Here is a 12,413-nt window from a genome sequence, read left to right on the forward strand (position 1 = left end):
CCCAACTCCTACTTACCTGCCAGGTGAGATACTATGATCATGAAGGTGCTTCTCCAAGGGCAAGGCTCAACCATTGCACTCTGGGTGTGCTGCTCCTGCGATTTCCCCAAATGTGGGAAACTTGACTGCATAATTTGTGTTTCCCCTCGTCGGCTCTCGTATAATTCAGAAAGAAACCTTTCAATGAACATAGGGCCCAACTATAAGGTGAGCGTCATATTGAAGGGGGAGGATAAATCCTTTGCTGTATGAATATAAAGCTTTATGAGAAGATCAGAATAAAGAAACCTTTCAAGACACATAGGGCTCTTTATTAAGGTGAGCGTCTATACGTAGGGAGAGAGTGATCCCATGTGAATTCAGAAGTGGCGTAAAAGATACCTTTTGAGGCACGTTCCCCTTTAGAGGAGGTTAGTCCAAAGGTGCGAACCTGTTGGAAGAAGTCTTCACCTGAATATTAAAGAAATTCATGAGGAATCTTGATATATTGTAGCGCTTGTGGACCACTCCATATTTTTTGTATTATATGTAAATTAGTGAGTGGTGATCCTAGGGAAGTGGTACAAAGCAGCTACAGGGCGCAAGTCTTACCACTCTTGTTTTTTGTTGGAACAGTCCCCCACTACCACAAATAATGCTGTCGAGTTTCACACATTTGGGGAAATCACAGGGGTCAGCATACCCAGAATGCAATGAATGAACCTCACACTGGGAGAATAATCTTCATGACCATGGTATCTCCTATGCAAAATAAGTATGATTTGGGATAGGGCTGGGGAGGGCCGCTGCTCAGGCACATCTCTGTCAAGTAATGGAGATTCAACTGAGGCAGCATAAGGGAACTCTCATCTGGGGACAACAACTGCAGGGAGAACACATATTTTCAGATGAACATGGGAGGGCAGAAGGCTGCCTAATACTGAAGCGCCCCCAAACAACAAACCAAATGCAACAACTAGTGCAAGCATTCCTGGGGGAAGGCCTGCAGCAGATGGATTTGCATATGGTGATGTCATCCAAGCAGTGGGTCAAAGTTGGCTTCAACCCTCGTCTGCATATGAAAAGAGAAAAGGGGCGTGCAGGGCATGGCGGCCTTTTGCGGCGCTTGGATGACCCCTAGTTCGCATTAAACACCTCCACCCTCCTTTGGTGTGGGGCTCATGTTGGCTATGCCCCAGACCCTGAAGCATTCAAGCTGATTTCTTGCAGTAGCTGGGCACTGTAACAGCTCCAGAGCTGCTCTGTACGGCAAGTAAAAGGGTGTGGGCCCTGCAGCACTACCTGTAGTTTGCATTGTGCATTGGAAGGCACAAAGTAAGCAGACGGGAGAAGTAAGGATAGTGCGCAAGGCCATAGAATGGAGCGGCTTAAGAAAAGAGAAGTGGAAACAGACAGCAAACTAGGCTGGAGAGAGACCTGAGACAAAGAGATCTGAATTATACGAGAGCCGACCAGGGGAAACACAAATTATGCAGTCAAGTTTCCCACATTTGGGGAAATCGCAGGGGCAGCACATCCAGAGTGCAATGGGTGAGCCTTGCCCTGGGAGAAGCACCTTCATGATTATAGTATCTCACCCGGCAGGTAAGTAGAAGTTGGGCTAGAGCTGGGGAGGGTCGCTGCTCGGGCACCCCCCTGTCAAGTGAAGGAGATCCAACTGAGGCAGCACAAGGGAACTCTCGAAAGAAGAACAAGGCTAGAGGAAGAACTGAAACAAAGAAATCTGACTTTTACCAGAGCTGACCAGAGGAAAGCACAAACACAGTCCCCCACTACCACAAATAATGCAGTTGAGTTTCCCACATTTGGGGAAATCACAGGGGTCAGCATACCCAGAATGCAATGAATGAACCTCACCCTGGGAGAACAATCTTCAAGACCATGGTCTCTCCTATGCAAAATAAGTATGATTTGGGATAGGGCTGGGGAGGGCCGCTGCTCAGGCACATCTCTGTCAAGTAAAGGAGATTCAACTGAGGCAGCACAAGGGAACTCTCATCTGGGGACAACAACTGCAGGGAGAACACATATTTTCAGATGAACATGGGAGGGCAGAAGGCTGCCTAATACTGAAGCACCCACAAACAACAAACCAAATGCAACAACTAGTGCAAGCATTCCTGGGGGAAGGCCTGCAGCAGATGGATTTGCATATGGTGATGCCATCCAAGCAGTGGGTCAAAGTTGGCTTCAACCCTCGTCTGCATATGAAAAGAGAAAAGGGGCGTGCAGGGCATGGCGGCCTTTTGCGGCGCTTGGATGACCCCTAGTTCGCATTACACACCTCCACCCTCCTTCGGTGTGGGGCTCATGTTGGCTATGCCCCAGCCCCTGAAGCATTCAAGCTGATTTCTTGCAGCAGCTGGGCACTGTAACTGCTCCAGAGCTGCTCTGTAAGGCAAGTAAAAGGGTGTGGGCCCTGCAGCACTACCTGTAGTTTGCATTGTGCGTTGGAAGGCACGAAGTAAGCAGACGGGAGAAGTCAGGATAGTGCGCAAGGGCATAGAAGGGAGCGGCTCAAGAAAAGAGAAGTGGAAACAGACAGCAAACTAGGCTGGAGAGAGACCTGAGACAAAGAGATCTGAATTATACGAGAGCCGACCAAGGGAAACACAAATTATGCAGTCAAGTTTCCCACATTTGGGGAAATCACAGGGGCAGCACAACCAGAGTGCAATGGGTGAGCCTTGCCCTGGGAGAAGCACCTTCATGATCATAGTATCTCACCTGGCAGGTAAGTAGGAGTTGGGCTAGAGCTGGGGAGGGTCGCTGCTCGGGCACCCCCCTGTCAAGTGAAAGAGATCCAACTGAGGCAGCACAAGGGAACTCTCGAAAGAAGAACAAGGCTAGAGGAAGATCTGAGATAAAGAAATCTGATTTTTACCAGAGCTGACCAGAGGAAAGCACAAACACAGTCCCCCACTACCACAAATAATGCAGTCGAGTTTCCCACATTTGAGGAAATCACAGGGGTCAGCATACCCAAAATGCAATGAATGAACCTCACCCTGGGAGAACAATCTTCATGACCATGGTATCGCCTATGCAAAATAAGTATGATTTGGGATAGGGCTGGGGAGGGCCGCTGCTCAGGCACATCTCTGTCAAGTAAAGGAGATTCAACTGAGGCAGCACAAGGGAACTCTCATCTGGGGACAACAACTGCAGGGAGAACACATATTTTCAGATGAACATGGGAGGGCAGAAGGCTGCCTAATACTGAAGCACCCCCAAACAACAAACCAAATGCAACAACTAGTGCAAGCATTCCTGGGGGAAGGCCTGCAGCAGATGGATTTGCATATGGTGATGTCATCCAAACAGTGGGTCAAAGTTGGCTTCAACCCTCGTCTGCATATGAAAAGAGACAAGGGGCGTGCAGGGCATGGCGGCCTTTTGCGGCGCTTGGATGACCCCTAGTTCGCATTACACACCTCCACCCTCCTTCGGTGTGGGGCTCATGTTGGCTATTCCCCAGCCCCTGAAGCATTCAAGCTGATTTCTTGCAGCAGCTGGGCACTGTAACTGCTCCAGAGACGCTCTGTAAGGCAAGTAAAAGGGTGTGGGTCCTGCAGCACTACCTGCAGTTTGCATTGTGCGTTGGAAGGCACGAAGTAAGCAGACGGGAGAAGTCAGGATAGTGCGCAAGGGCATAGAAGGGAGCGGCTCAAGAAAAGAGAAGTAGAAACAGACAGCAAACTAGGCTGGAGAGAGACCTGAGACAAAGAGATCTGAATTATACGAGAGCCGACCAGGGGAAACACAAATTATGCAGTCAAGTTTCCCACATTTGGGGAAATCGCAGAAGCAGCACACCCAGAGTGCAATTTGTGAGCCTTGCCCTGGGAGAAGCACCTTCATGATCATAGTATCTCACCTGGCAGGTAAGTAGGAGTTGGGCTAGAGCTGGGGAGGGTCGCTGCTCGAGCATCCCCCTGTCAAGTAAAGGAGATTCAACTGAGGCAGCACAAGGGAACTCTCATCTGGGGACAACAACTGCAGGGAGAACACATATTTTCAGATAAAAATCTTGGTCATGCTCTGGTTTCTCTTCAGAACGAACAAATCTTTCGCCTTTTACTAAAGATTTCCGTGGAGAGGAGCAAAACCGAGTTTTATCTCAATTTTTGCATGCCCCATGTTTTTGGGGTTTCTTTTATCGGTTTAAAGATAGAATGAGTGTGCTTTAATGTAAGCTCATTTGCATAGAAATGACAGTAAATGTTTGTTTCTTTTCAAACAGAACTTTCTTGACCATGCTACTTGCTTGAAAGATCTGGGAGCACATGGAATACAGTACAAACCATGCTTATAGCAAGGAGAAGACAGGTGAGAAATCTGCTTTCTTTCAAATTGGGCGCTCACTTTGATCTGAATGAGGACTGCTGGCACGGCACTCAGGCGACAGGTGGAATCTTGGTCATGCTCTGGTTTCTCTTCAGAACGAACAAATCTTTCGCCTTTTACTAAAGATTTCCGTGGAGAGGAGCAAAACTGAGTTTTAACTCAATTTTTGCATGCCCCATATTATTGGGGTTTCTTTTATCGGATTAAAGACAGAACGAGTGTGCTTTCTTGTTAGCTTTAATGTAAGTTTATTTGCATAACAATGACAATAAATGTCTGTTTCTTTTCAAGCAGAACTTTCTTGACCATACTAATTGCTTGAAAGATCTGGGAGCACATGGAAAAGAGTACAAACCATGCTTATAGCAAGGGGAAGCCTGGTGAGAAATCTGCTTTCTTTCTTTCAAATTGGGTGCTCACTTTGAGCTGAATGAGGACTGCTGGCATGGCACTCAGGCGACAGGTGGAATCTTGGTCATGCTCTGGTTTCTCTTCAGAACGAACAAATCTTTTGCCTTTTACTAAAGATTTCCGTGGAGAGGAGCAAAACTGAGTTTTATCTCAATTTTTGCATGCCCCGTCTTATTGGGGTTTCTTTTATCAGTTTAAAGATAGAACGAGTGTGCTTTAATGTAAGCTCATTTGCGTAGAAATGACAGTAAATGTTTGTTTCTTTTCAAACAGAACTTTCTTGACTATACTAATTGCTTGAAAGATCTGGGAGCACATGGAAAAGAGTACAAACCATGTTTATAGCAAGGGGAAGCCTGGTGAGAAATCTGCTTTCTTTCTTTCTTTCAAATTGGGTGCTCACTTTGAGCTGAATGAGGACTGCTGGCATGGCACTCAGGCGACAGGTAGAATCTTGGTCATGCTGTGGTTTCTCTTCAGAACGAACAAATCTTTCGCCTTTTACTAAAGATTTCCGTGGAGAGGAGCAAAACTGAGTTTTATCTCAATTTTTGCATGCCCTATCTTATTGGGGTTTTATTTTATTGGTTTAAAGATAGAACGAGTGTGCTTTAATGTAAGCTCATTTGCATAGAAATGACAGTAAATGTTTGTTTCTTTTCAAACATAACTTTCTTGACCACACTAATTGTTTGAAAGATCTGGGAGCACATGGAAAAGAGTACAAACCATGTTTATAGCAAGGGGAAGCCTGGTGAGAAATCTGCTTTCTTTCATTCAAATTGGGTGCTCACTTTGAGCTGAATGAGAACTGCTGGCATGGCACTCAGGCGACAGGTGGAATCTTGGTCATGCTCTGGTTTCTCTTCAGAACTAACAAATATTTCGCCTTTTATTAAAGATTTCCGTGGAGAGGAGCAAAACTGAGTTTTATCTCAATTTTTGCATGCCCCATATTATTGGGGTTTCTTTTATCAGTTTAAAGACAGAACGAGTGTGCTTTCTTGTTAGCTTTAATGTAAGTTTATTTGCATAACAATGACAGTAAATGTTTGTTTCTTTTCAAACAGAACTTTCTTGACCATGCTACTTGCTTGAAAGATCTGGGAGCACATGGAAAACAGTACAAACCATGCAGTATCACAAGAGCCTTTATTTGATCTTTCATGAAGATAGAGCAGAATTGAGGACACGTCAACAATTTCTGCCGAAGGTGGTTCATCTTTCCACATGGTGCCTTTGGCCACTGACACCTTCGTTGAGTCAAAGTCTCTGGCTGTGGTCAGAACTTTGAAAATTTATGTCACCAGAACGGTTCAGATTAGGAAAACAGAGGCTCTGTTTGTCCTGTATGCTCCCAACAGGATTGGGTGTCCTGCTTCCATGCAGACCATTATGCGCTGGATCTGTGGTAAGATTCAGCATGCTCATTCCACGGCAGGATTGCCGTTACTGAATTAGGTGAAGACCCATTCTACTAGAAAGGTGGGTTCATCCTGGGCAGCTGGTCGGGGAGTCTCGGCATTGCAACTTTGCCGAGCAGCTATTTAGTAAACACTTTTGCTAAGTTTTACAAGTTTGATACCTTGGCTGATGATAACCTCAAGTTGGGTCATTCGGTGCTGCAGAGTCGTACGCACTCTCCCACCCGTTCAAGAGCTTTGGTATAACCCCATGGTTCTTAATGTGACCCCAGCATCCTCTAGGTCGTATGAGAAAATAGGATTTTAATACCTACCGGTAAATCCTTTTCTCTTAGTACGTAGAGGATGCTGGGCACCCGTCCCAGTCCATACTGTGTCTGCAGTTATTACTTGTGGTTATACACATGTTGTGTTACGGTTCTGGTCAGCTTTTTGCTGCAATTGTTCATGCCGTTGGCTTGTGTTCTGTTGAATGCCACGTTCTGCGGCATGCTTAAGGTGTGAGCTGGTAAGATGCTCACCTTAGTTTAACAATAAATCCTTTCCTCGAAATGTCCGTCTCCCTGGGCACAGTTCCTATAACTGGAGTCTGGAGGAGGGGCATAGAGGGAGGAGCCAGTTCACACCCTTTGAAAGTCTTAAAGTGCCCATGTCTCTTGCGGATCCCGTCTATACCCCATGGTTCTTAATGTGACCCCAGCATCCTCTACGGACTAAGAGAAAAGGATGCCCTTCTCCTCCCGTCTGCTTACTTTGTGCCTTCCAACGCACAATGCAAACTACAGGTGGTGCTGCAGGGCCCACACCCTTTTACTTGCCTTACAGAGCAGCTCTGGAGCTGTTACAGTGCCCAGCTGCTGCAAGAAATCAGCATGAATGCTTCAGGGGCTGGGGCATAGCCAACATGAGCCCCACACCGAAGGAGGGTGGAGGTGTTTAATGCGAACTAGGGGTCATCCAAGCGCCGCAAAAGGCCGCCATGCCCTGCATGCCCCTTTTCTCTTTTTATATGCAGATGAGGGTTCCAGCCAACTTTGGCCCACTGCTTGGATGACATCACCATATGCAAATCCGTCTGCTGCAGACCTTCCCCCAGGAATGCTTGTACTAGTTGTTGGATATGGTTTGATATTTGATGGTGCTTCAGTATTAGGCAGCCTTCCGCCCTCCCATGTTCATCTGAAAAGATGTGGTCTCCCTGCAGTTGTTGTCCCCAGACGAGAGTTCCCTTGTGCTTCCTCAGTTGAATCTCCTTAACTTGACGGGGGAGGGGCTGCCAGAGCTGCCACCCTCCCCAGCCCTATCCCAACTCATACTTATTTTACATATTAGATCTCTTGATCATGAAGATTGTTCTCACAGGGTGAGGTTCATCCATTATATTTTAAAATAGGAAGGTACAAATTACATATTTGAATTGCATCTATGTGCTGGATTCAAATGTCCCCCCCCCCCTTCCTTTCTCAATTGTGCCCGTCAGCAGCTATTCTAAGGTTGCTGCCAATGGGTGTGACACATTAATTTCTTCTGTGGGGTACACTGGACTCCACAAGGATTCACATTGGGGTGTAGAGTAGGATCTTGATCTGAGGCACCAACCGGCTCAAAGCTTTTGACTGTTCCCAAGAAGCTCAGTGCATTCTCCTCTATAACCCCGCTTCCATGAACAGGGAGCTCAGTTTGTAGTTGGTGCCTTCAGTAGCAGGCCAATTAACAGGGGCCTGCCTCAGGCAGCCTATTCTTAGCTATTAATTTTGACAAGAAAAGAAGAACTTGTTTTATGAGAATCTACAAGGGCTGCAGCAGGCTAGGTCTAATAGACATCTTTACTGCAGCTTCATCACTCCCAGCGGCGCTGTATACTCCCGTGCCCTGGTTGCTGGGTCACTGCAGCGGAGGCTTCGGTTTCATCCTAAGTTCAGTCACACACACACCACCCTTCCGGATCACGAGGCCGCTGATGAAGGGGAGCGAGGCCGTAGGGGGTGGGCCGTGTGCGCACTGCGGTGGACACTGATTACTGGGCAGCCGCTCCACTAGCCACCAGGTACAGTTAAGGAGCACAGGTCTGGGGGTTTTTCTCCTATATTAACCCAATTTTGTACTGCCCGCAGCGCATTGTGATAGGTAATAGGGCCTGATTCAGGTTGGATTGCAATCACAATAAGCGATCCAACTGCAAAAATTGCTAAGAGCATACGCATGTGCCTGCATTTTCTGCGGCACCCCGCAGAGAATGCGATCGCCTCTGCCTGTCAATCGGGGCGGGGAAGGGGGGGAGAGGTGGGTCAGCAACACTCCATTTCCAAGTCAGGGATGGAGCGGTGCGGGGGCAAGGCTTCAAAATGGGGTCTGCAACGGAGGAGACACAAGGGGCGTGGTCACAGCGGCTGTATGACATCACATTCAGCTGCTGTGATCACAAAAATGGTGGCGGCTTCCTGCGCGCACATACAGTCTGCACCAGCAGGAGCCTACACCATTTTTTATGATCACGCTGAACTGCAGTGCGACTGCAATTACAGCATGGTCAAGAAGGGAGGCGTCATGCTGGGTGGCCATGCCCTGTCACTGTGCAGGAGCCAGCACCGCTCACACACTAGTCCCCGGGTGCAGCCCCCAACCCCCGGGACACCCGGAGCAACAAAATGTAGATTCAGGCCACCAGGCCACGCCCCTACCTATGAAACCATGCCTCCTTTTTACCATTGCGCTGCTTATCTGCGCGCACTGCATTACAATCTCCCTCGCCACCTCTCTGGGTGTCACCAGTGATAGTGACACCTCTGCCATGCTTGTAGCAGCTGGTCCTAAGATCTACGCCTCAAACCCTGAGTGTTTGCCCTTGTGACTTGTTGATCATCATAGCGAAGCAGATGCTTACAGAAAACTGCAGGGGCTTAGATTGAAAATAAAAAAATTGATGGGTATAAGGTAGAGAGGAGCGGGTTCGGTTCTCCGAGAACCGAATTCCCCACGAACTCCACGTTGTTTACACTGGTCCGAGGCAGGCTCGGTTGTTCCCGCCTGACTCGGAAAACCTGAACAAGGGAAAATGTCATCATCCCGCTGTCGGATTCTCGCGAGATTCGGATTCCATATAAAGAGCTGCGCGTTGCTGCCATTTTTACTCGTGCATTGAAGAGAGAGCGGAGAGGACGTGGCTATGTTCTCTCAGTGGAAATCTCAATATCAGTGCTCAGTATCAGTGGTTACTTATTGCTGCTCAGTAATACTAGTAGTGTGTCTCTCCTGCTCAGTGTCAGTTCTCAGTAGTATCCTCATCAGTGCTCAGTATCACTGCTCATTGTCTTGTGCTGCATTGTGGTGCTCAGCATACTACAGTACATTACTAATAGTCCAGTGCTGCATCTTGCTGCTCAGTGTCAGTTCTAGTATCCTCATCAGTGCTCACTATCACTGCTCATTGCATTGTGGTGTTCTGTATACTACAATAACATAGTAATATAGTAACATAGTTTTTGAGGTTGAATAGAGGCAAATTGCCCATCGTGTTCAACCTGTTTTAAGTTGTGATGATTCTACATACTTGCTGAATAATGTTTTATGACTAGTTAGCTACTATAACTCATGTTACCCCCGGATTAACCATGTTGATATTTTAAGTATTATAACCTTGGATAGCTTTTTCATTCAGAAATGTATCCATTCCTTTTTTAAATCCAATTACAGAGTCCGCCATTACCACCTTCCCTGGCAGGGAATTCCACATCCTGATTGCCCTAACAGTGAAGAAACCTTTCCTCCATTGCGTTCTGAACTTTCCTCCAGTCGCAGCAAGTGACCACGTGTTCTTTTAATAAATAATTCCTCTGATAACTCTTTGTTATGTATCTTTACATATTTGAAGATATTAATAATATCTCCTCTTAGGCACCTCTTTTCTAGTGTATAAATATTCAGCCTAGTAAGTCTTTCCTTATAGTCCAGTACTTTTAGGCCTTTAATCAATTTAGTCTTCAGGATCTCTTACACTTCCATGAGCAGCAGAGTAGTGCAATGGAAGCATGCTGGGCCCATAACCCAGAGGTTGATTGATCGAAACTATCCTCTGCTATGTGCATTTTTTTTTTTATAATTAAAGTAATCAAAAACTGGGATTGATATTTTGGCTCTTTTATTTTTACTTAAAGTACAATAACTTTTATCATTTTAATTTGTTTTAATAGTATATTGACAGCATTGTTTTCTTTAAAAAATCCACTTAATTTTCTTTACCCTATTACTGAAATGGTAATTGACAAAAACAAACTACATTGTCACCAGAAGAGCAATGCAAAATGTACAAGTGATATATGAAAATCATCTTCCATCTTGAATTTCAATGATGCATTGGGACAACAATTTGTGAGAAACATCTTCACCCATAAAGAAAGATTTTCTTAATTCCTTACCTGTGTGCTGATTAGATATCACCTTGTTTTCACATTAAACAGACTTCCCCATGAGGAAGCAGCAAGGATGCAGTGACGTTTCCTGGTGTCAACCTGTATTATTTCAGTAGACATTGAAATGAGGATGCATCTTTGATGCCTTTCCAATGAAGCAAGTTTATTTCAGTAATAGGTGAAAAACCATTCCTACAAAGGTGTTAATCAGAGACTTGGCTTTGTGGACACTTTTCAGAGAGCAAATTTGTTAGCATAAACATAAAATCAGAAAATGAAGAGCTGTTTAATCACTCAATTGGACTTTTCTGCCAGCATATTTTTTTTTCTCTGCAACCCACTGCTAAATTGTGCTTCCTAGCTGTTTTTTTATAAAATCACTTAATCAAATCTAACTCTGATTACATCAGAGAAGGCCAGGTACCCTACACCATAAGGGGTTTTTTTGAAATTTTGACTTGTCTACTTAAAGATCACCAAAATCTGATTACAAGGTCAATTACATCCCTGGGTGGGATTGAACCACCAACCTTTTGGTTAATAGCCAAACATGCTAACCGATTGCGCCACAGAGACACCTTGCGAAAGTCAATACTGACAAAGGCTAATAATCATTCATCTAGAACGTTTCCTAGAAAAACTTTAAAAAGTCAATAATCTGGAGAATTTTTGTAAGATACACATTGGTACTTTCCCATGATGAGTGAGTGCTTCAGGATTTCGTGCACTTACATGGGCTATTAACCAAAAGGTTGGTGGTTCAATCCCACCCAGGGATGTAATTGACCTTGTCATCAGATTTTGGTGATCTTTAAGTAGACAAGTCAAAATTTCAAACCCCCTCTTATGGTGTAGGGTACCTGGCCTTCTCTGACGTAATCAGAGTTAGATTTAATTAAGTGATTTTATAAAAAACAGCTAGGAAGCACAATTTAGCAGTGGGTTGCAGAGAAAAAAATAACATTTTAAACCTACCGGTAATTTTTTTTTCTCGTAGTCCGTAGAGGATGATGGGGACTCCGTAAGGACCATGGGGGATAGACGGGCTCCGCAGCAGACATGGGCACTTTAAGAAAGACTTTAGATCTGGGTGTGCACTGGCTCCTCCCTCTATGCCCCTCCTCCATACCTCAGTTAGAGAAACTGTGCCCAGAGGAGACGGACAGTACGAGGAAAGGATTTTTGTTAATCCAAGGTCAAGATTCATACCAGCCACACCAATCACACCGTATAACTTGTGATATACTACCCAGTTAACAGTATGAAAACAACATAGCATCAGTCCAAGACCGATGAAAACTAACATATAACCCTTATGTAAGCAATAACTATATACAAGTCTTGCAGAAGTAGACCGCACTTGGGACGGGCACCCAGCATCCTCTACGGACTACGAGAAAAAGATTTACCGGTAGGTTTAAAATCTTATTTTCTCTTACGTCCTAGAGGATGCTGGGGACTCCGTAAGGACCATGGGGATTATACCAAAGCTCCCAAACGGGCAGGAGAGTGCGGATGACTCTGCAGCACCGATTGAGCAAACAGGAGGTCCTCCTCAGCCAGGGTATCAAACTTATAGAACTTTGCAAAGGTGTTTGAACCAACTTTGACCCACTGCTTGGATGACATCACCATATGCAAATCCATCTGCGGCAGGCCTTCCCCCAGGAATGCTTGCACTAGTTGTTGCATTTGGTTTGTTGTTTGGGGGTGCTTCAGTATTAGGCAGCCTTCTGCCCTCCCATGTTCATCTGAAAATATGTGTTCTCCCTGCAGTTGTTGTCCCCAGATGAGAGTTCCCTTGTGCTGCCTCAGTTGAATC

The 12,413-nt window shown here is 45.6% G+C and overlaps 11 non-coding genes and 2 pseudogenes across 11 annotated transcripts; 6 read left to right on the forward strand and 7 right to left on the reverse strand.

Moving 5' to 3' along the window:
- Positions 1-8: 8 nt before the first annotated feature.
- LOC135037856 (U1 spliceosomal RNA) lies at positions 9-144 on the forward strand (annotated as a pseudogene).
- A 429-nt stretch (positions 145-573) lies between these two features.
- Positions 574-758, reverse strand: LOC135037864 (U1 spliceosomal RNA; annotated as a pseudogene).
- A 671-nt stretch (positions 759-1,429) lies between these two features.
- On the reverse strand, positions 1,430-1,592 carry LOC135037848 (U1 spliceosomal RNA). The gene has a single exon (XR_010232316.1). It is a non-coding gene; the product is annotated as a U1 spliceosomal RNA (small nuclear RNA).
- A 152-nt stretch (positions 1,593-1,744) lies between these two features.
- On the reverse strand, positions 1,745-1,908 carry LOC135037905 (U1 spliceosomal RNA). Its single transcript, XR_010232367.1, has one exon. It is a non-coding gene; the product is annotated as a U1 spliceosomal RNA (small nuclear RNA).
- Positions 1,909-2,579: 671 nt separating this feature from the next.
- On the reverse strand, positions 2,580-2,742 carry LOC135037846 (U1 spliceosomal RNA). The gene has a single exon (XR_010232313.1). It is a non-coding gene; the product is annotated as a U1 spliceosomal RNA (small nuclear RNA).
- Positions 2,743-2,894: 152 nt separating this feature from the next.
- Positions 2,895-3,058, reverse strand: LOC135037723 (U1 spliceosomal RNA). Its single transcript, XR_010232212.1, has one exon. It is a non-coding gene; the product is annotated as a U1 spliceosomal RNA (small nuclear RNA).
- Positions 3,059-3,729: 671 nt separating this feature from the next.
- On the reverse strand, positions 3,730-3,892 carry LOC135037863 (U1 spliceosomal RNA). Its single transcript, XR_010232328.1, has one exon. It is a non-coding gene; the product is annotated as a U1 spliceosomal RNA (small nuclear RNA).
- Positions 3,893-4,036: 144 nt separating this feature from the next.
- Positions 4,037-4,152, forward strand: LOC135037881 (U5 spliceosomal RNA). Its single transcript, XR_010232344.1, has one exon. It is a non-coding gene; the product is annotated as a U5 spliceosomal RNA (small nuclear RNA).
- Positions 4,153-4,422: 270 nt separating this feature from the next.
- Positions 4,423-4,538, forward strand: LOC135037871 (U5 spliceosomal RNA). Its single transcript, XR_010232334.1, has one exon. It is a non-coding gene; the product is annotated as a U5 spliceosomal RNA (small nuclear RNA).
- Positions 4,539-4,824: 286 nt separating this feature from the next.
- Positions 4,825-4,940, forward strand: LOC135037877 (U5 spliceosomal RNA). The gene has a single exon (XR_010232340.1). It is a non-coding gene; the product is annotated as a U5 spliceosomal RNA (small nuclear RNA).
- A 278-nt stretch (positions 4,941-5,218) lies between these two features.
- LOC135037885 (U5 spliceosomal RNA) lies at positions 5,219-5,334 on the forward strand. Its single transcript, XR_010232348.1, has one exon. It is a non-coding gene; the product is annotated as a U5 spliceosomal RNA (small nuclear RNA).
- Positions 5,335-5,609: 275 nt separating this feature from the next.
- Positions 5,610-5,725, forward strand: LOC135037890 (U5 spliceosomal RNA). Its single transcript, XR_010232353.1, has one exon. It is a non-coding gene; the product is annotated as a U5 spliceosomal RNA (small nuclear RNA).
- Positions 5,726-11,093: 5,368 nt separating this feature from the next.
- Positions 11,094-11,167, reverse strand: TRNAN-AUU (transfer RNA asparagine (anticodon AUU)). The gene has a single exon. It is a non-coding gene; the product is annotated as a tRNA-Asn (tRNA).
- Positions 11,168-12,413: the final 1,246 nt, after the last annotated feature.

The sequence above is a fragment of the Pseudophryne corroboree genome, unplaced genomic scaffold (assembly GCF_028390025.1).
Source record: "Pseudophryne corroboree isolate aPseCor3 unplaced genomic scaffold, aPseCor3.hap2 scaffold_685, whole genome shotgun sequence".
NCBI lineage: Eukaryota > Metazoa > Chordata > Amphibia > Anura > Myobatrachidae > Pseudophryne > Pseudophryne corroboree.